The sequence below is a fragment of the Nilaparvata lugens genome, unplaced genomic scaffold, assembly GCF_014356525.2.
Source record: "Nilaparvata lugens isolate BPH unplaced genomic scaffold, ASM1435652v1 scaffold2357, whole genome shotgun sequence".
Classification (NCBI taxonomy): domain Eukaryota; kingdom Metazoa; phylum Arthropoda; class Insecta; order Hemiptera; family Delphacidae; genus Nilaparvata; species Nilaparvata lugens.
This window is the reverse complement of record NW_024090296.1, coordinates 1-24,024: the sequence shown is the minus strand read 5'-3', so window position 1 is coordinate 24,024 and position 24,024 is coordinate 1. Positions and strand designations below refer to the sequence as shown.

General features: G+C 33.0%; 1 long non-coding RNA gene across 1 annotated transcript; it reads right to left on the bottom strand.

The window, feature by feature from the left end:
- Positions 1-1,713: 1,713 nt before the first annotated feature.
- Positions 1,714-4,840, bottom strand: LOC120355516. The gene is made up of 3 exons (XR_005573547.1): positions 4,352-4,840; positions 3,513-3,694; positions 1,714-1,814 (listed from the first exon to the last, which is right to left on the bottom strand). It is a non-coding gene; the product is annotated as an uncharacterized LOC120355516 (long non-coding RNA).
- Between the last annotated feature and the right edge of the window lie 19,184 nt (positions 4,841-24,024).

The following is a 24,024-nucleotide window of genomic DNA, read 5'->3' as shown; positions in this document are numbered from 1 at the left end:
GCTTCAAGAATCTCACCTTAAGATGGTTTAGAAGCTACTTTGAAGATAGAACACAGAGAATATCATTAAATGGCACAGACAGTGATTCTATTGCAGTTGATTATGGAGTGGTGCAGGGAAGTACCTTGGGCCCCCTACTTTTCCTCATTTACATCAATAACATAATTATCCAGGTTGCTCCTACATGGTCAATTATTCCTCTTTGCCGATGACACGGCACTTGTGTCTACAGGCTGCACATGGACTGAAACATTCAATAATGCTTCCTCTGATCTCGTTAAACTAAAAAATTTGTTTGGCAACAATGTGTTGTCAATTAATATTTCGAAATCCAAGTGTCTACCTATATTCCTTCGTAATAGCCCCGGGCCCAGGGTGCTCAGGATGCATTCATGTGGTGACCCATTCTCCAATGACTGTAACTGTCCTGAGATAGAACAAGTCTTAACTCACAAATATCTTCCCAAGCAGCAAAATAATCAGTTTAAAGTACTTTGAAATGTAATTTTAAATCACTTTAAAGCACTTTTAAATGATTGAACAATGATTTACAATGCTTTAAGTGGGCAAAATTGTGATTTATAAACTACTTGAAAATCATTTGAAATCACTTTCAAATGATTGAATAAGTTCTTTAGAATCATTTGGAATCATCGATCCATGTACTTTTTAAATCACTTTAAAGCATTCCAAAGTAGATTCAAATCACTTTTAAATTACTTTTAAATGATTGTACAATGATTTACAATGCTTTAAGTGGGCATAATTGTGATTTATAAACTACTTGAAAATCATTTTAAATCACTTTCAAATGATTAAATAAGTTCTTTAGAATCATTTGGAATCATCGATTTAAGTACTTTTTAAATCACTTCAAAGCATTTCAAACTAGATTCAAATCACTTTTGAATTACTTTTAAATGATTGTACAATGATTTACAATGCTTTAAGTGGGCAAAATTGTGATTTATAAACTACTTGAAAATCATTTTAAATCACTTTCAAATGATTAAATAAGTTCTTAAAAATCATTTAGAATCATCGATTTATGTACTTTTTAAATCACTTCAAAGCATTTCAAACTAGATTCAAATCACTTTTATATTACTTTTAAATGATTGTAAAATGATTGACAATGCTTTAAGTGGGCAAAATTGTGATTTATAAACTACTTGAAAATCACTTTCAAATGATTGAATAAGTTCTTAAAAATCATTTAGAATCATCGATTTATGTACTTTTTAAATCACTTCAAAGCATTTCAAACTAGATTCAAATCACTTTTAAGTGATTGTACAATGATTCACAATGATTTAAGTGGGCAGAATTGTGATTTATAAACTACTTGAAAATCATTTGAAATCACTTTCAAATGATTAAATAAGTTCTTAAAAATCATTTAGAATCATCGATTTATGTACTTTTCAAATCACTTCAAAGCATTTCAAAGTAGATTAAAAACACTTTCAAATTACTCTCAAATCACTCTACAATGATTTACAATGCTTTAAGTGAGCAAAATTATGATTAATAAACTACTTTAAATCACTTTAGAAATGATTGAATAAGTTCTTCAGAATGATTCAAAATCATTGACATATAATCTACTTTATAGAATAAATAGTATATTCAGCTGGATGTGAAAAAATTACATAACTTCAAAATTGATGAATAAATCCTTTACTTTAACATTCATAATCAACATAGTAATGCGACAAATTGTATTTTATGGCTGGAGCTCCAAATTAAAATTTTCAAGTGTCTCGTCCTCATTGACTTCAGCAGACGACTGTTTCTTCTTCTTTTCTCCATGTCTGTGAACAAAAATTGAATCAACTTGATTTCAATGTCATCTTTATTGTATAACTTCAGGTACAAAAATAAGTCAAAACGGAAGCATTTGACCTGTAGGTCTACAGCAGATCAAGTTCAAAGGAAAACAAAATTGGAACCTCAGCTATGTACATTATCAATCAATCAATCAATAATTATTATGAAGAATGTCATCTAAATTTGGAAAGAACATGCTTACTTCACTTATCTGTTAGAAATACAAAGTTATTGTCATAAGAGCTCGTGGTATTCAATTCTTCCAGTTGCTCTCCTAAAAATGTAATTTTTCACTTCTAGATGAATTCTACTAGAATATTTTAACGACAACTCTGTGTTTCAAATCAATAAAACAAAAAAATAGAATATCAAATCAATGGGTGAAACCTATCTCATTGGGGACATGGGACGTTCAAGCGAGAACAATACAACTGCAAATACAATACAATACCCTTTGGCAGGTAGATTTAGCACATTTTCGACCCTTGTGCAATGAAGCATATGCCCCCTCCTGTTATGTTTAGTAACTTTATTCGACACTTAGCATTTAGAATTTTACTAATATTTGGAAAGATAGAGCTCATTTAGAAAAAATGGTTCGATTTCATCATCATGGAACATAATTTTGAGCCAATTCAAATATTATCAAAGAACAATTATAGTACAGCTTTACTATTCTACTACCTAATAACAGAATATCTATATTATGTAGAGTAGTATAGGTAGAGTCGTGGAGAGTTTATGGTATGGTATATAATACAGTGTAGTAGACTATATAATATAGTCATAGAATGAAAAAAAAACATTAGGACAAGGCTCTTTGGGCCGCTGATTCAATGGATTTATTGGGCAGTTTTATTATATTATGTCAAACAATTCATGTTTTTTATGGCTCAGAGTAACAGGACTTGAGCATCACTACATAGTGGCCCAGCACAAGTGCGTTTACAATTTATTGTGATTGTTAAGGGTATATCAATGTGTAATGCTACTTTTTAAGTTTATAAAAATTATCATAGTAGACCAAAGACTTGAAGAAAATACTCTATTTATGATGAACTTACAAGTTTATACATTTGAATATATAAAACTAATTTCATGTGCTACTTGATATTTTCAAACGATACATATGTATACATATGTATATGTATACATATGTATATATGTATTCACATGTCGAGTTGTAAGTTGTGGAACAGAGTGTTGGGTTTTGGCGTAAATTTTGAAAATATATTATTTTTGCTAATATTTATCTGGATGGGGGCTATGTGGAGTGTTAATCCCAGATTTGTAGCTTACTACAAATCAATTAATATTTCCAATACTAAGTAACGATCAGCATCATAATGACCACCTCCCAAATTGAAAAAATCAACTTAGATATTCAATATTGCAGATCCTGGATGGAATGACTCATTTTTTTATTAAATAGAATAGAATGACTCCTTCATTTTAATGTCGTGGCGAAGTTTGGACAGTAGTGTCCACTCTACCACTCAACCATGGTGTTTGTGGATGTCATGTTTAATGGTGAAATAAAGTTTTTGAGTCAGTGAAGTAGTATTTTCTATTCAAGTGGGATTTTGTCTGGCTGATATTAATATTGCCAAATTAGCGTTGTTGAAAAATATGAAGCAAGCTACACAGTAAACTTCAAAAAGATAAATTTGCTGAAATCTTACCAATCATAACTTTAGTTATGAGAAGGTCCTTGAATGGTTTTTTCTCTATCTCATGGTCGTCCTTGCGTTGAACTCTTTTCCACGAAAAGTATATGGCAACGAAGGGTCACCAGCTTCCCCATGATACTCGTGATTGTGCGCCCTTCCAAAGCTTTATCGGCGCATGACGCGACATACGTCTCCTTTGAACAATGAAAAAACAATATATTTTAGTTGGATGATAAAATCAAAATTAAAGTATTCTCAAAGGGATCAAGTATATCTATATGATGAATTCATAATGTAACCTTTGTTTTTTACAATTTCCAAAAAATCTATTAAATAACTTAGAAAGCAGATTATGTATGTAAATCATTTTTGTTCTAAGTGCTTAGTTCTGTTTCATTTAGCAAAAATTTACGGCAAAAAATAATATTTTTGAAGTAGGGGTTTGGATTCAAGATTGAATACGAAAAAAATAATAGCTAGTGATTTGAAAAAAATTGGAATGCTGAAGATTTGACAAAAATCATAGGCTCTGATACTCTTATATACCGATTGAAATAAGAGACTAAATATATAACCCAAATTTGTGGGCTATCGTATGATGACCGGTAAAAAATATAAGCTTGTTCAGTCCTCTAGCTCATTACAGCCTATCAGGTCAGGTAGAATTCAACTAGTCAACCAAAATGAATTAACTGAACCTACCTAATATAGGTAGAAAAGACAGAACACAAGCTACATCTATAAAATATAATAATAATGTGTATTTTCTCCAAGCTACTCTATAGTAGATATACTTTTATCAGTCTATGATTCAAACTTCCATAAATATAGTAATATTATTGTGTACTTACATTGATAATAGAAGATCAAGTGACTTCAAAACAAATAAATTCCCGGATAAAACACTGGAAACATGAACTGTAATCTGTATTCAATACATGATGAACTGAAACTAACTGGCCCTTGCGACTGACTTGTGACAGTTTAGTGACTACAACTAACCAAAAGGCAAACCTAACCAAAAAGGGCGCGAAATACTCCGACTGAGAAGGAGTGAGTTGAGAAAGAGAGGGTAGACCAGTGGACAATGGTGACAGACCTACACTATTACAAAAGAAGGGACTATTATTCGAAACTGTGGAGCAGGTAGTAAGTAAGTGGAGAGACTCAAACTATATAGCCTACCGTACTGGAAAATATAACATAGTAATAGAAAGCATATGCAGTTGAATAGAGAAGAGAGAGAGCATAGAGTGTAGAGATGATGGATCATGGATTAGATTAGAGTTCTTTATTTATGCATGTTATGTTACAATATATTATTATACTGCTGGCTTATACACTAATTTACGTTGAATGACAATATCGCTTATTATTAAACGAATTTTACAAGATATGAAGAGTTAATTAATGAGAATAGAGATTGAATGCAATTTGAATAACGATAACATTGCGATGTACCGTATCTTCATAAATCGCGGTGTTTCGACAAATAATTGTCCGTTCTCTAAAAATGATATGGAATAATATCCTTCCCATTTGGATAGATAGAGAAAGAGGGGTTGAGTGGTGTGGTAGACGAGGTTAATAAAAATATAGACAGAAAAAAACTATAGAAAAGGTTGCTGATCTGAGTTGATTTTTTTCAGTTCTACTCACTGCAAAAGCTAATACTCTGAAGTTCACCCATAATATTTTATGGCGAACAATTTTTGAGAGCAATATTCATTCTCTGTTATGTACCGCATACAACCTAACTGGCTAGGTATCTAGGAGGCAAATCCTCCTAGGTATCTAGGAGGCAAATCCTCCTAGGTATCTAGGAGGTAGGTACCTAACAGGAGGCAAAAATCGATCAGATGAGCAATTTTGCGACAAAGAGTGGACTCAGGTGCTAAAGTTGGGCAGGGAGTCTTCCTCAACTCTCTCATGTTGGACTACCAACCAACCAACTCACAACTTTGGCTCGATATGGTGTAACTGGAAAACTAGTAGCACCCAACTTCAAGACACGAAATAAAATTATCATTCAGCAAGAAATGTTATTGTTGTGATCATGTATCTGATCGAATAAACACCGATTCTGGTAGAAGTAAGTATTCCTGAGAAATAAACGATTCTACTATTGAAAAACTTTCTGTACGGTACCGGTATTCTAATATCAAGCCTCCATACCTACAATCCGGTAATTTCATATGATAATAAGAAAACTATTTTCTTGAGCTTCTTGAAGCCAGTGATAGTTAAGCCAGTTACACACATCGATTTTTGGACGTTCGATTTTTTGCCGTCCTTATAAATCCACCAGATTAAACGAGACTTGAAACTCTTGAATACATTATCTGTTTGCCAAGTTATGCAACTGTCGGAAAAGTAATAAAATAATATCCTCCCCATTAATACGCGACCGGAATAAGATTGATACGATACGGTATCAGAGAAAGTGTAAAATAGGCCTACTAAAACTAAAGAAGACTTGTAAAATGCTGCGAGACCTCAAAATTTAGTAATATGGTTCAAATTAGAAAAGAGATAAAAAAACTGAATTGCAATTCATCCTCATTTAAAAGGATTCTCAACTCCGGCTACGAAATGATCTTGACAATATAATTTCGCTTGTATAGCCTATGCTAATCAGGTGCTGTATAGCACCTGAATGAAGTAAGTGAGGCGTAAGCTATTTTCTCTTTCTCCTTCTTGTTGTGTAATGAAAAAATCGTGTGTCTCTTGTGTGATGATTATATTTTACAAGCTCATTCCAAGCCTTGAAGAACCACAGATTAATATAGAATCACTGTATGATTCTCAAAAATGTAGTAATTGCAATGATTGAATTGACTCCTGTACAGGGGAGTATCGTTGGCATAACATTTGCTGTTCTCACAACTTTACTTGAATTGGTTCCTGAGTTTCTTTCATAGAATTCAATTTGATATCTCTAATCTATTTCAATACTCAACCATGAAAACCAATTTTCGAATCATAGTATCAATCAGACCCTTTGGATATCGATCTTCTAGTAGTTAACAGAACCAAAATGCAAAGAGTATAAAAAACCCACCAGTCACTGGTGGTAGGGCTGTGGTTGGGTGCAAAGTAAATGCTGTTATTATTGTAAATGGAAATAAATACGAAATATCTCCACTTTCGAGGTGAATTTCATTTCAAAGACTTGAGAGATATCATCTATTTCTCTTTCAAATAGTCTCCAATTTATCATAAGAGACAATACAGTAAGTTAATATTCTTTGACATTCAATATTTCGATTTCCGTTAATTGAATCAAGCGACTACAATGTAATTGAAGGTATTTAAGTGCTCTCTGATTAATATATAGATCTACTGGGTAGATTAATTGAGTCAGTATGTAATTAATAACTTGATTGTTGAATTCTGGAAATTACTACTTATCACAATTTCTGAAAAACTACTTTATGGGTTGTGATGAAACTTATTATTTCTTATACATAGAAACATTAAAAATGAAAAACAACAGCTTTCTAAGATCCTAGATGTTTACCAATAATGCAGCTATCTTGTGGATATAATAACTTTAACTTCAAGAAATTTTCAGGACTGTTTTCAGAGACAAATATTGTTGAAGCGTTTGAGTTATATGAACTGTGATGAGCTTCTAGCAAATGTGATACAAATAAGATACTTTTTTCTCCTCTCAATACTCTCAATATTATTATGATAGTTTTTGTGATATGTTGATACACAAAATTAACGATGCATTTACTCCGCATGTGCTGGAAGTTTACGTGTAATTGATTAATACAGTACCGTATCAATAATGAAATCAAATATTGGGCTTATCGAGAAGTAATGACAATCGTTCAAGTATTTAGTCTGAATCGTATCTGAAAGTGACTCTTCAACATCAGTAGAAAGTTCTATTTGCACAAAAGAGGAAAATCTATACAGGTTTATTTCAACATGAAATTCAATAGTGTGTCGTCCAATAAAGTATGTACGGTAATGAAAACATTCGGGGTATGTTGGGTGTGCTCTGTAGATGTGAGATTCTCTAAAATTATAATTAGTAGATAACCCGTGTTCCGCAATGGTGGTCTAATTAAAAACTTGACCCACTGAAATATTCAAGAATTCAAAATAGGCCTATAACCATCCTCGGTAAATTAAGAATCAATATGCAAAATATTTCAAGTCAATCAGCTCAGTAGTTCTGGTGTGATGATACGTCATTCGTGAATTTCCTGTCACCTACGTCTGTTTATTAGCCAATATTATTTCCTTAATTAGGCTATATTATAGATAACTCTAAAACATCAAAACAGACAAATTATTATCGTGATTCACATGATACGGAAGATAATTGAATGAAGATCTAAAACTTACATGTAGGCCTACATTATTTTGCTGTAAACTTACTATAATCTTGATAGATACTATAAATTAGGATAGGAAGAGAGTTATGAGAGTTTCAGCAGCAAATTTAATGTAAATAAGTGTATAAGCCAGTGTATATTGTAACATACCTAAGTGCAGAACTAGATTTATTCTAATATAATTAATCTCTCTTTGTCAGTTTGTCAGCCTTGATCAACAAGGAGAATTCAAACCAAAGTCTAGACTTGTTTGACCCTTGCAATAAAAGCTAAATACCCAACAAGCCATATTCGAGCTCGACTCTAACCAAGTATGTCATCCTTGATCAAGAAGGGTTTGCTGATTTCGATTCAAGTAGAAAAATTCAATGGGATTTTGATTAGACTTGAGCGATATTTACATTATCATTCAATATTGTGACAAAGTTATATTGATATTATGTAAATATTGCTAAACAATATTTACTTGGTAAATTATCCAATATTGTGCCAATGTTGTATTGATATTATCTCAATATTGCTAAACATTATTTACATGATATATTATTCAATATTGCGACAATATTGTATAGATATTATTAAATATTGCTTAGCAATATTCAGGTAATTTTTAATTTAATATTGTAATAATGTTGTATTGATATTATCTGAAAATGTTGAACAATATCTACATGGAATATCATTCAATACTGTGACAATGTTGTATAGATATTATTAAATATTGCTTAGCAATATTCAGGTAATTTTTAATTTAATATTGTAATAATGTTGTATTGATATTATCTCAATATTGCTAAACATTATTTACATGATATATTATTCAATATTGCGACAATGTTGTATAGATATTATTTAATATTGCTGAACAATGTTTACATAATATATGATTTGATATTGCAAAAATATTATGACAATACTGCTACAATATTATAATGACAATATTTTTAACAATGTTGCTGAATGTTGTGGCAATAATGAGACAATATTTTTTTGCAACTTGGGAATTATTGTTTCTTTCCAAAATAGCAGGTAACCAGTGCTCCACAAGGGTATAACTGAAACATTTATAAACTGAAAACTTGAACACTTGAAGAATTTGAAATAGGACTATAACCATCCTTGAAAAATTAAGAATCTATAATGCAAAATTTCAAGTTAATCAGTCCAGTAGTTCAGACGTGATGATGCGTCGTCATTCGTGAATTTCCTATCCCGTACTAGTATAAGCCGATTTTCCCCTTTATAATATTTATAGATAGATTTGATGGAATTATTTGAAAATTGAATTTGAACTGACCATAAGCTGTGGCGGTGATAGCACATGATATGACTGGTGTACAGAATTGGATGCAAGCCACTAGCCACTACTCCTCCAAACAGACCAGCTATGTAGAAGGTGAGCGCCGAATAAAGGATTGGCTCGATCAGAGACCTTGGCAATTGAAAAAATAAACGAAAATTAATCAATATAACCAGATTAATAACAATAGGATAGAGGAATTCATTAGAGTAGTGTGAGTGTGCCATACCAGATTTATCTATTATCATAAATTGTTTTTATGTTTTCTATTGTTATTAATCTGGTTGCTGAATAGAGGATTGGCTCAATCAGAGCCCTTGGCAACTGAAAAATTCACAAAAAATAATCATTATAAACACATTATTAAGAATAGAGAAATTAAAAACAATTGATGATAATAGATAAATCTGGTCTGACACACTCACACTAATACTATAGAGAAAAGATAGCATAAGTCCCATGGTTTTGTATCAAATTATGGCGTTGTGTATCAAGTTGAGATGATACTGTATCAAGACTTGACCTATTCCGGACTATAAAAACCTTATCTAAATTTGGGAGAGGAATAGTACAAGGTCACCTTATTTTTTTCTTTCCCTATCATTTTGAATCAATAACGAATTATGTTGAGATGATACTGTATCACATTGTGTTGATACTGTATCGTGTGTGGTGGTACTGTATCATTTTGTGTTGATACAGTATAAAATTAAATTCAATTTATTCAAAACTTTATACATTACAAAGTAATTAAAAACAAAGTAAAGGCGATACATTAGATTGTAACATTAATATGAGAAACAAGTAAAAAGTAAATGAATAACTCTATGCTTGGACGATATAAGTAGTCCGTGTGCATGGAGGAGTCTTCTGACAATCGATAAGAAAAAGAATAAACTATACTTTATCGATACTAAATACTATAAAAAATCGAAATACTAATAAAATAAGAAATTGTAAATTATAAGCAAAAATAATAGTTTAACCAAGTGACTTGAACTAGAAAATAAATAATTAATTTGCGGCATTCAAGGCATCATACAATCAAAATAGGACAGCTGTTTTTTACATTTTCTTGACGTGTCCCAGTAGGCTTCACTTTAGTGATCCCTTTTATGGACCAGTCAAGGAAAGGTTATAGAGGGAAAAGTTGGGAAGACAATTTTTGACCCCGCAGTTCTGTTTAGGGTAGTAAGGAGGTAAACTTATCAAAAGTCCCTACCCCTACCCAATGTGCTAAGGGGGTGGGGGTGGTTTAAAGGTACCATTTCTTGGTTCCTCGCATAAAACTCAAAAATTATATATCCTAAGGGCTTGACTGTCTTATAACAAATATTATATTGTCATATAACATAATTTCCTACAATATTCATATTCTACAACTTTTTTCATATCTCCTCTAGTTTTCGAGATATCCGCTCTTGAATCAGGTGTGACATTTTAAAAAAAAAAACATGTTTACTATCAATTTTTTTTTTTTGCTCTTATAATTTTTTAAAAATCGATGGGGAAAATCCATGTTGATTATAAGCTTATAGAGCATTAAATTCTTTCCAATTTGAAGTATGATTTTACACTTTTACGAATTTCCCTAGATCTTTTGCAGCAGCTTTAGTGTTGAGTGTGAAATCTCCATTTTTGCAACAATAGACCAATAATATTGATAAAGGAATTTGGAGGGGAATTTTTTGAACAAAATTTTTTATTTAGAACCTTTGTTGAGACTAGTCTTTGAGGAGAACATATTATGAAAAGTCATCATTCCTAACTCATGTGCTAAGGGATGAGGGTGGTTCAAAAGTTGCATTTTTCAGTGTTTTGCTTCCACGCTCATATCTTAGCACATTGGGTAGGGGTGGGGACTTTTAATATGTTTACCTCCTCACTACCATAAACAGAACTGCAGTGTCAAAAATTGTCTTCCAAACATTTCTCTCCATACCCTTTTTTGAGCATTCATTGCCTGGATTACTGTAGTTGATTTCCCTCGCGAAAAGAAAATGCCGTACTTGAGAAAGGGTTATTTATCTTGAAGAATTTCTCAAGTTGAGGCTGGACGACTGCTTCAACCACCTTTCCAAAGATTGGAGATTATAGTGCACCAATTAATAATGCTATTAGAAGGAATATTGAAAAAATCTGAAATAAAGAATACTATTTAAAGATATTATTTTGTTCATTGGAGATAGAAGTTTATTTCAAGAAAAACCTGAATGGATTGAACATTCTATAAATAGTTTTTATTGTTTTTCTTATAAAAAGGTTCTCCAAAAAAGGGGTATTATGTAATTATTCTTCAATTAACAAATTGAATAGGAATAGCCCTCATAAAATACTTTATTGGAAATGAAAGATAAATTTATAGAAATTGAAAATTAAAGTACCCTTTTCTAAATATTTGTTTTTCACAACATGTTTCAACTTTATAATCATTTTTATGTAGCCCTGAAATACAAGTAGCCCTAAACATTAAAGTGAACATTGTAAAAAGGGTTATAACATTATTATAATAATTATCTGTATCTTCTCTGTACAATACTCTGCAAATGTGGGCCTTATTTCAAGAACATTGATTGTATGTCAACTTTTACAACGTAGAATCTACTTTACAAGAAGTGTTGTGACCAGACACTATGCTTATCAGCGCAACCGTCGAGTTGCTATTTTGTGTTGGCTACTGGCTAGTGGTAAAACTGCTTACGAAAAGGCAGTCGCCATCGCCATTTTTGCTCCATTCCATCCCATCTTTCATACGCGTTTACATTGAATTTGATAGTTTTGCTACTGTAATTTTAATTAAATAGCAATTATGGGGGGTTGCTCCTAATTGTTGTAATAATAATGCCAAAGGCTTTCGAACGTTTCGTTTTCCGTCTAGTAGTTCAAGAAGAAGTAAAATTTGGCTACAACATTTTAGACGTACCAACTACCAAGTAAAAACCAACCTCCAGACTGAGGTTAGTTTTACAAATTTTATAACTTCAACTTATATTATTCTCTAACACTATAAATTGAAAGTTGAACATGTTAAAAATCTCTATTCTGAATTAGAGATCGATCCATTATAACCTAGCTTTTCAACTTGAAAAATGCTGAGTAACTTGTAGATTATAATTTGGGAAGCAAGCCAAGCCTTGTTATGGTAGCTTATTTTAATTTATTATAAGAGAAATGATCTCACCATATATGAAATCAAAAAATAGATTCCACTACTATGGTTTCAATAAAGTTATGGATTATTATATGTTAGCAATAACAACTTGCAGACATTATTATGACTGTGATGAAAAGTCTCTCAACAGTCAATTTTTGCAATGAGCCCTTCATAGCCCAAAAAATTTGCTTCAGTACAGTAAGTTAATTTTTTACCCAATAAAAGTCTTTCTTAGTATAGTAAAATTACTTTGTAGTTGATATTAATAAATACCCTAATGAGTTTAATCACATTTAGGCACATAGGCACATGATGGCTTAAAGGAAATAAAATCATTTATCATCATTACTATCTTGGTAAATTATCAAAAATGGTGAAAGTACAATAACTAAAAGAAAGTGTAAATTAGTCAATTTAAACTGTGGTGGGTGAAATCTCCAAATCACTTGATGCTGAAACATTATTATTTATTAACTAACTAACTGTTAAAGTGATCCGTACTAGATGATCCTGGATTGGCTTGTAGAGCAACAGTATACGCCAATCTAGGATCATTTATCATTATGCTGATTATTTGAGTTTGGGCTGTAATTCTCTATTTTTAAACCAACTTACTTTTTCTATTGATTGAATTGCCCATTCAGGTACCGTACTAGCCTAGTGTATATTATTGCCACCGCAGCTACAGATTATCAATTATTATTCTACATCAATTTTTAAAACTATAGGCTACTGTATTTTGTCGATTGTTAGTAAGTAGGAAATAACGTTAAATGGTAACTTGATCAATACGTAAATGGTTAAATGTTAATAACGTTGAGATAAAAGATAAACTGTAACTGCGTTTGCGTTAGTACCCATGGTACTTGTGTATTAATGCCACCGCATCTACAGATTGTCAATTATTTTTTAGTACATCATTAATTTAAAACTATATACTGTATTTTTGTCAAAAAAGTTTAATTTTCAGGGTTCACGTGAATTAACTTAATTCAATCTCATTTATTCAGGTACATTTTAAGATAGTCAATGAGAGTCACAGCGAGCAGATGGGTGGAAAAAGTTAAAACCCAATTCTGTTCCAACCATATTTAATATGCCCAACCCACCAAAAATGTTGTCTACGCCCACACGACAATCTCACTACAAGGTAATTATTGATAGATATTTCACCCATTAGAATTATGAATGGAAATCTAACATTGTATTGCAATGCAATAGCAAACTTATCATTATTTCAAGTAAATTTTGAAATAATTATTAATCTCTTTGAGGTTGATGGCCATTACACATATCAAAAATTATTCGATTTTAAATAAAATCTCAAAGTAAACGTAGTTAATTGTATAATCCATGTAAATTCAGTATTCATTTGTAATTCTTCATTTATCCATGTCAAAAAATGAGATTAGAATAATAGCAGCCAACTGACTATTGTTAGGTGTTAGGAATAGCTTAGGTTTGTTAAGAGTGTCACACAGCATAGAGACTCGTCTTTCCATGCTCTTTTCAACTATCAGAGACTACTAGGTGTTATTTTGAGTTGTGTACATAGAATTGAGAATACCCTTTTTCCTGATTTATTGTAAGTTGTTGAAGCTCCAATTTTTTTATAAATCTACTTTGTACTTGGTTTAATTATTAATAGTCCAGTCACTATATACATTGGTGAATGCAATTTATATTGTAGTTATGATTTTTTAAATATATTATTTGGGTACATAACAGATGTCCATGACCAATTTTTAGATGAAAAATTTCCTTGTGCTAGTTGCTGGGAGGCCCAAAAACCTCGTATTTTCGGCTCATTTTCCAGTTTTCAGCTTGGCAGATTTTTGCCAAATCTCGTAATCGGACAGAAAAATTTGTTCTCGCCTTTTTTCTAGATTATGAAGTTCTGAATAAAATGAGATCATTCGGAACTCTCTATCTCTGATGAGTACTGAGTTATGATTTTTCAAAAATAAGTGAAATTAAAAGAAAAAATCAATTTTGATGAATTTTAGTTCCTGATCAACAATATCTTCCGATTGTTACCATTTAGATGTATAATTCAAAATCCCTCTGGGCGTATTTTTGTGCTCTACAATCTGAGATCAGGTTGAGCGCTCTATCTCATATAGATTTCCATGTACACCTCACAACAATGCTCCTTGTATTGGGAAAAACACCTAATTTTCAGCTTCACTCATCATCACCAACTACATAGTCTTCACATTGATATCTCGCAAAATGACATAGGTTTATAAGTTTATGTTCTATGAGAATCACCCGTTAGATGCATTTCATTTCAGTATTTCCTACTGGAGAGGCGCGCTTAAGGACACCTCAAGGATCAAAATTTCAAACACTTATACCTTCTGACACAATGCTCAGATTTCATCGTGCTACACTTCATTCTTCTCGACTCGTCAAGGCGGTCCAAAATCATGCATCATAAGTCAAATTCGGTCGAAAAGTGGAAGATTTATTGTTGAGTATACTTGAGCCCATATTCCAATACACAAAAAATGGCCAATTTCTATATTCAAAGCTGCATGTCTTTTGAAATACTTCTGATAAAATTTCCAAATCTAGTGAGGATGTGAAAATTGTCCCCCTCTACCCACTCCAATAAATAATACTTCCAATTCTAATACCATTTGAAAGTTACAAAGGATTTCAAAAATGGCGATGTCAGTTTTTACATTTTTCCCGTGATTTTACTGTTGATCAAGAGTTTCTAAAACGAGTCTGATGCATCATAGAAACTCTTGATTGATTCCAAATTGTAGATAAATTCATCCTCTACAAGCTCAGTTGTCTAAAATCCATCTTGGATCACTTTTCCCTATCATAGTACTGCCAAAACTGTTGATATGATGAAAATATCTACAATTTCCGGAATTTTTTCAACAATCAAATCTCACTCTACGAAAATATTTTTCCATAAATCGTTCACAGCAGGTAAAAGAGGAGATTATATTGTACATTTCAAGATCAAGTAATGATTTTTATAAGGGGTTACCGAGATACATAGCTTTGAATATAAAAATTGGCCATTTTTTGTGTATTGGAATGTGGGCTTAAGTACACTCAACAATAAATTTTCCACTTTTCAACCGTATTTGACTTATGATGCATGATTTTGGACCGCCTTGACGAGCCGAGAAGAATGAAGTGTAGCACGATGAAATCTGAGCATTGTGTCAGAAGTTATAAGTGTTTGAAATTTTGATCCTTGAGGTGACCTTAAGCGCGCCTCTCCACTAGGAAATACTGAAATGAAGTGAATCTATCGGGCGATTCTCATAGAACATAATCTTATAAACTTATGTCATTGTGCGAAATATCAATGTGAAGACTATGTAGTTGGTGATGATGAGTGAAGCTGAAAATTAGGTGTTTTTCCCAATACAAGGAGCATTGTTGTCAGGTGTACCTGGAAATCTATATGAGATAGAACGCTCAACCTGATCTCAGATTGTAGAGCACAAAAATACGCCCAGAGGGATTTTGAATTATACATCTAAATGGGTAACAATCGGAAGATATTGTTGATCAGGAACTAAAATTCATCAAAATTGATTTTTTCTTCAAATTTCACTTATTTTTGAAAAATCATAACTCAGTACTCATCAGAGATAGAGAGTTCCGAATGATCTCATTTTATTCAGAACTTCATAATCTAGAAAAAAGGCGAGAACAAATTTTTCTGTCCGATTACGAGATTTGGCAGAAATCTGCCAAGCTGAAAACTGGAAAATGAGCCGAAAATACGAGGTTTTTGGGCCACTCTGTATCTAGCATAAGGATATTTTGCATCTAGAAATTGGTCCTGGACTTCTCTTATGTACCCAAATAATATATTTAAAAAATCAGAACTACAATATAAATTGCAAGCACACCCCCTTTTTTATGTCTATATTGACTGGACTATAACTACAGATGAGTGTCGCAAATTTTTATAATTCCATCATCAAACTAATATCCCAAATCGATTGCAACCAGAAATTTTCCACCAACTAACTGGGGTGGTAAAGTAAAGTTTCGCCCCAAAAAGTTCAACTTAAAATCAGTTGGTACTTTGAATGAAATCATTTAGTCCTACCTAGCAACTTAAGTTTGAAGGTTTTTTTATTGATGAAGAGTGTCATCATGTCTCCTTTTGAATAACTTTATTATTTTTGTGGCAAGTTTTTTGAATTGTAAGTATATTGTGAGGAAGGGGTTTTTCACAAACATTATTGAAAATCTGGGAACCTGAATCCATTAAATTGAAATAGGCATTCAAACTTTTCCATTTGCATACATGAGCATTGATTATATTTTCTTTTTTTTCAGGTTATGAAACTAGTGGAATTGTTGGATCTTCAAATATTAGTGGAACCTGTGAAACTGGCAAATGTGATGTAGAGGATGGAGTTGCACATATTCATGAGGTTAGTAATCGAATTCCTATCATTTGACTGAAATTATTGTCTGAAACACAACTTTTTCTTTAATAGCTGCGCAGCTACAGGAACAAGGTGGCACCTATTCTATAGAATAATACCGTACAATTGAGCTTTATGTGACACAATAATTTATATCATTCTGATACTCCGAGACTGCAATAGTATAAATATAATTATATTTATACTCTGTCCAAACAGGCATGAGCCGCTCATGCTTGCTACAATTTTATTAGTACGAATTCAGTTGATTCTGAACTTGTTGACTGTTTGTTTCGGAAGTAATTGACTGTATCCATGCAGATCTCTTGCCTATTCTAGAATCTTGGGCATAGTCTATCGCTTACTTTTTGTCTTACTTGTCTAAAAGTAAGAAGACTGCCAGGGAACATGATACGCTGGCAATGAAGCCAAATACAGCACTGTAATAAAACAAAATACCGTATGCAATCTTCTCTAAGAAAATATTGTGTTTTAGTGAGTTCCTAACAGTGTTAAATTGTCAAAAAATAGTTGAATTTTAAAAATAGCTCCAAGTTTTCAAAAAATGGCATATGGTACAACCAAGTTGCTAACGATGCAAAGTATCTGGGTATGACCTTGTACGTGAAGCTTCGCTGAAGGCTCATGCCGAGAAGAGAGATCTTGAAAAGAAGCTTTATTGGCTGAGCGGAAGATACTCCAACTTTCCAATCCGAAACAAAGTACTCAGATATTGAAGCCAGTATGGATGTATGGTTTACAAATTTGGGGGTGTACCAAAGACAGCAACATCAATGTCATACAACGATTCCAAAACAAGGTGCTGAGGAACAATGTGGATTCTCCTTAGTATGCCAGGAACAGCGATTTTCGTGGGGACCTGCCTGTTGACCTGATGTCTAGAGGGTGCGGAGAGGCAAGAGGGGCGATCCAGCTGCTAGGAATCCAAAAGGAGGAAACCGTTGGAACTAGTGTAGTGCTTGTTCAAGTAGTGTCCAGTGAAAGAGCAGAGCAGTGATTGCGTGAAATCTAACTTTTAGTGCAGTCAATAGGTGTACTTATTAATTCAACAAAAACAGTAAGAGCTTCTAATGAGAAATTCGCGGTTTCATTTATCAAGTAGTATGTTAGGATAGAAAAAATTGCTCATTAGTATTTATACTAAAAAGCTGTAGTATTGAAAAGATTGAATATATAAAATAGCTATAGAATATAAATATAGAAAGCTATACACCGTGATTCAAAAAGAATACCACAACTTTGAAAATTGATCTCTGCAAAGAATAAACGGAGAGTGGAGCACTATCCGTCATCGATTCGAGGAAGCTCTAAAGTTTTTTTAGTTGCATATTCCAGCAGGATGGAGCACTACTCCATTGACACTCACTCATCTGTCCGTGCCTATTTGAATGAAAACTATCCGAAGCAATGGATCGCCGCCAAGCAGCTCGAGACAGAGCACTTCATCACTGGCCTCCAATAAGCCCTCACCTCACCCCTGCGATTTTTTTCTATGGGGGTACGTTAAAGATGAAGTGTATCGACCTCCTCTACCAGCTAACATTGAGGAGCTCAAACAAGAAATAACAGCAGCTATACAAACTGTTACGCCCGATATGCTACTGTGGGTGTGCAACGAGTTAGAGTATCGTATTGATATCACTCGAGTGTCTGGAGGGGGTCACATTGAACATTTGTGAACTTGTTTTCTAGTGAGGAAAATTTATTTTAATACTCTTCATTTTGATTTATAACCCAAGTTTCTATTATGTTTCCTTGATTAAATGAGGCGTTTTTCAGACGAGTCGGCATGGCTCGAATATAAATATAGAAAGCTATATTATAGAAGTAACTGCCGAAATCCACATGCCACCTTTAGGGCCGGACACATGAGGCGTTTTCCAGACGAGTCGGCATGGCTTGACAGGACAGGAAGCTCTCCGATTGGCTAATTGATTTGAGGTATCAAGAATCAGCCAATCGGAGAGCTTCCTCTTCTGTCGTGCCGTGCCGACTCTTCTGAGATACGCCTTGTGTGTCTTGGTCCTTAGGCTAGTGTGTGGTCAATCTTAGGGATGTTGAGAGATGAATGAGCCTACATTTTTGATAGTTTACAAATCACCGAGTTGTTGGTGGATTAATAATATTCACGATATTTGGTGGATAATATAATCACAATATTCGCAAGGAATACTTGAATGAAAACATTTTTGAAGCGGTCACCCATCCAAAAGCAGTACCGAATGCTTGCAGCAGCTCTTATAAAGCACTTGATCCCTCTCATTTTTGCAATCCTAGAGTTTTCACTCTTTGGAATCTGTTTGCCAGTTGTATGTATTTTTCTATCAACAGAAAATAGACATCTCTATCTAGTTCAGTTAAACCTGAGCTTGCTATGCTATACACATCTTCAAAGTTGCCACTATTGAATTTAATTTTTACTTGTAAAAGAATTAAAAATGTAAATGTGTTACATTCACATACATCTTCAATGCTTACTTTTTGTATTTAATAGATAAATTTTAGAAACAGTCACTGGGTGACATGCATCTTTCATGCTTCTCTATTAGACTTTTGATTGTTAATCTTGTAAAGGTAGTCATTTTGTATTGATTTACCTACCAATTTTACTTGTAAGAGATGCTTCTTATTAACTTATTATTGTATTAGATGATTGAATTGTTTCATGCAAGAAGTGTATCAGACCATCTAATAGTTGCAATCTTATGTTTAAACACTATTTTGATAATAATGTTCTTCTAAATTTCATATAAATATGCATTTATGGCATATAAATTATCTACTGAAATTATTCCTTCAGTACTTTTTGGTCACTTGAGCTATTCAAAATTTAAAGTTTACACATAGAAATCACAGAATGTTGATAATTGGATAAAAATGGTCTAATGCCCCTTTTGCATGGAGCAATTCAACTACATAGCATCTTTAAGCTATTGTCAAATCCAATGGAAAAATAAAAGAAAGATTTACAAAAAAAGTTGAAAAAGATTTACTAGAAAAAATTACAAATAACAAAAAAATGAAAAATTTTAGAAAATATAATAGAATAAAAAAATACGAAAAAAGATTTACTAGAAAAAATACAAATAAAAAAATGAAATAAAAAATTACAAAAAATAGAATAAAAAAATACGAAAAAAGATTTACTAGAAAAAATTACAAATAACAAAAAAATGAAAAATTTTAGAAAATATAATAGAATAAAAAAATACGAAAAAAGATTTACTAGAAAAAATTACAAATAAAAAAATGAAAATGGAAATAGAAATGATGAGAAAAATACTAATGAATGTAAAATGTGTGTTTTTAATATAGAAAAGATAATGAAAAGAAACTGTGTTACATGCATATTCTATGCTTAACCTATAGATTACTCAATTCATGTTACAACTGTTCAATGCTCTATTGATTGTTAATTTTGTAAGGACAGAATTATTGTCTAATGATTTTCCTTCTTCTTCTTATGTAAAAGATGCTTTCTATTAACATATTATTGTATAAGAGAATTGCTTGATCCAAGAAGGGTATCATTCCATACTCAATTAGATGCAATCTCATATTAAAAATTTTTCTGATATGAATATTCTTCCAAATTTCATGAAAATATGCAGTTATGGCATTTTAATTATCTACTGAAATTATTCCTTCAGTACTTTGGTAACTTGAGATATTCAAAATTAAGATACACTCATAAAAATCATAAAAATGTTGATAATTGAAATTAAAATGGTCTTATACCATCTTGCATAGAGCAATTCTCAACTATTAGCATCTTGAACCTATCATTGTAGAAAATGAAAAGTAATTGTTTGCTATTACTTGCATCTTCTATGCTTCATTTCTATACTAATCCATAGTTATTACATCTCCAATGTTTCCTCAATTAAAATTTAAAATGTGGAAGAAACCTGTTCAAAATATATTTTGTAGATGTGTATAGCATGGCGTGCTCAAGCTATTATGATCAGATCAGATCAAATCAGATTTTCAAATATTTTATGTGCGACTTGCACTTGGTACTCCTATTGAAAGGGTGACCACTCATGGTCAGTCAAATTAACTCCAATTTATATTCTTGAAATTCACTCCACAGTCGTTCAGAATATTCCTGAAACTAAAGTTCATCCATCTCTCATCATTATCTTTCTCATGCATCATATTATATTATATTCTATCCATGCACAAGCCTAAGTCTCATTAGAGCATCAATTTTAGCAACGATAGACGATAAAAATAATTATTGACCGAGCGAAGTGAGGTCTAAGATTCAAGTCGACGGTTTGGCATTTCTCTTAATGTTTAAATGTTTATATGTTGCGCATTTACGGCGAAACGCGGTAATAGTTTTTCATGAAATTTGACAGGTATGTTCCTTTTTTAATTGCGCGTCGACGTCTATACATCGTTTTTAGAAATTTTGCATTTCAAGGATAATATAAAAGGAAAAAGGAGCCTCCTTCATACGCCAATGTTAGAGTAAAAATCAGACTATAGAATTATTTATCATAAATCAGCTGACAAGTGATTACACAGATTTGTGGAGAAGCCAGTCTATAGCTGTATCTCCATAAGTTCTATAGTTTCAATCAGGTACTTGTGGATGAGAATACTGCGTGAGGTCTACTGTTCACAGAACTACTAGTAAAAATCTTTTGAGATTCTGTGGTATTGATACAAGATAAAATAATTCTATTTCAGACGGTTTGTCTTGTAGAAAAGCTACTTGACATAACCTTACATCAATGATCAAACTAAATTTGAATGATGGGTGTGGTACAGAGGCGAACAAGACCTAACTCTGGCTAGTAAAGGATATCGTCATCTCATTCAAACACAAGCAGATCCTGACACCCATATGGATGTATGGAATACAGCTGTGGGGCTGTGCCAGCAAGAGCAATGTGAATGTTACTCAACGGTTCCAGAACAAAGTTTTGAGGAACATCGTTGATACTACAAGCTCCATCCGAAACGCCGAGATTCACATAGATCTGGAGGTGGAGTTGGTCTCATCGGAAATTGGGCGCTTCGCTTATGCTGCGCAAATTGAAGGGGACAAAAACTTTCAAGTTGTGTAGTGTTGTGGAGTGAAAGTGTCAAAAGCAGAGCAGTGTATAGTGTGAATGTGTTTATACATATCTGTATTGCATCCTTTTTACTATGCTGTATTTGGCTTCATTGCCAGCATATTATGTTTCCTGACAGTCTTTGAACTTTTTGACATGTGAAACAAAAAGTAAGCGATAGGCTATGCCCAAAATTTCAGAACAGGCAGAAAATCTTCATGGATTCAGTCAGCTAGTTCCGAATCAACTCAATTTGTACTAATCAAATTGTAGCAAGCAATGGCGAAATAGCATGATCACTGCTGATATGATGACTGACAATGGAACTACCCATTGTAAATGAACAAACCCAAAGTTCAACTCTAAGCTTTGACCTAGTACCTCGAAATTCTGCTGTAATTACTATTCTTCAGAGCAGCTCTAATACTTTCATCATTCAATGTTCATTATCAATTTTTTACCAAAGTGGCATGCCTTTTTATTTTAAATTCACTAAACCTGCACATATAATATTGATAACCTTGTTTCGACTCATAGTTCTTATAAAATATAGATTAATTACTGAATGAAAAGTATTGCTTCCTATTGAAAACTTGTAATGCTCTTAATTTATGTTACAGGAACGAAAATATTGATTCATTATTTAGGGTGTGTGCACAAAAGTAAATCGAGGTTGAGTAGTAAAGGAAAGTGCTAAAAGTCGTAATTCTGCCTCCTGAAGTGTATCTTCATTTTATTTCATTTCACCAAGAACGCCTGATGTTTCAAGTTGCAGCGTTCTTGAGAGGATATGGATATAAACCTCCTAAGACCGCTCAGACCGCTGACCTCTCTCTGTGTGCACACACCCTAAACATGCAAAAAGTCCCTCAATATAATAACGATTTTCCACTCTTCCATTTTGTTTACTATTTAATTCGTGGATAAAAGTTGACTATAAAAAAAATATTAAAACTTCAAGGGACATTATTTTTATCAGACATTACAAAACTCTAGTGAGTGTAGTTACTTCAGCTTTCGCAAGTAAATTTTTAAAATTAATAGTCAATTAATCCTCTTACTTGTTTTCAAATATTTTTTTCTTACTCTATTATTATCCTTGTATTTATTTTTGTTTCATATTCTATTTTAATTTGTATTCGTTTCTATTTTTTATTATGTTTTAATTTCATATTTTGTTCTCATCTATTTATTTCTGATGTCCAGGTGGAGACAATATAGTGGGTTTGGGTCCGCCACACTTATGGTTTATGACATAATGATGTATTATTGGTATTCCAGCTCAGTCTGTCTGTCCAATGCCACTCCTGGAAGCAGGTGCCAACATGATTATCTGTTGCTGATTGATTGATTGATTCAATGTTATATTATTATGCCGCACCTACATATTGGCCCAACGTGGGCCAGCGTCGGCCAATGTGTGGATGGCTGGTTTGCCAGCGCTGGCCTTCTTTGGCTATCGCTCCGATTTTTTACGAGCGGAGGCCAGCCCAACGAAGGCCAACCAAGGCCAGTGCTGGCAAACCACTCATCCACACTTCTCTACTAATGCGTTCTGTTTCCTGCTTTGTTGTCTCATTTGCTGTTTTTTCTGAGTGATTGACTTGCTATAGGCCTAATTGCTACTATTAATCAGTTTTGTGATATTTTGTTATTGATTTTTATCGTATTCATTCCAGTTGATATTTTCAATTTCTATCATGGATATGTCGCTGGCTACCGCTGGCCTTGATTGGGCACGCAGTGTGGACGCAGCCATGGACCAACGCAGCCAAGCTTACCAGGCTGGGCCAGCGACTCGACCAATATGTGGAAGCAGGACTGAAATTTTTAAACAGGTATGATGATTATGATTTTTGAAGGGACGGATTCAAGGATCCAAAGGTTCAAATAACCCCACACGTCAACCGAAGCTTATTGTGTTCCCAAGTAGTATATTAGTTAGGCAAACCAATACCTGTGTCCTTTACAAGAACCAGGAGTTTTCCCCTATGCTAACATCCCATTCATCACCTGGTTGCTTGTCGCAATCCAGTGTGATATGCTTGGCAGTCTCTTCAGACTGATTAGTCCTCGCGACCTACATGAGTTCCACTCCTGGCCTTCGTCGAAGGTCCTTCCACCGAGGAAGGGGTGGCTAAGCTGCCTCTAGAGCGCCCGGCCACCCTTGACGCAGCCTCTTGATCCACATTGTCACAAAGTAAAATTGTGACGGG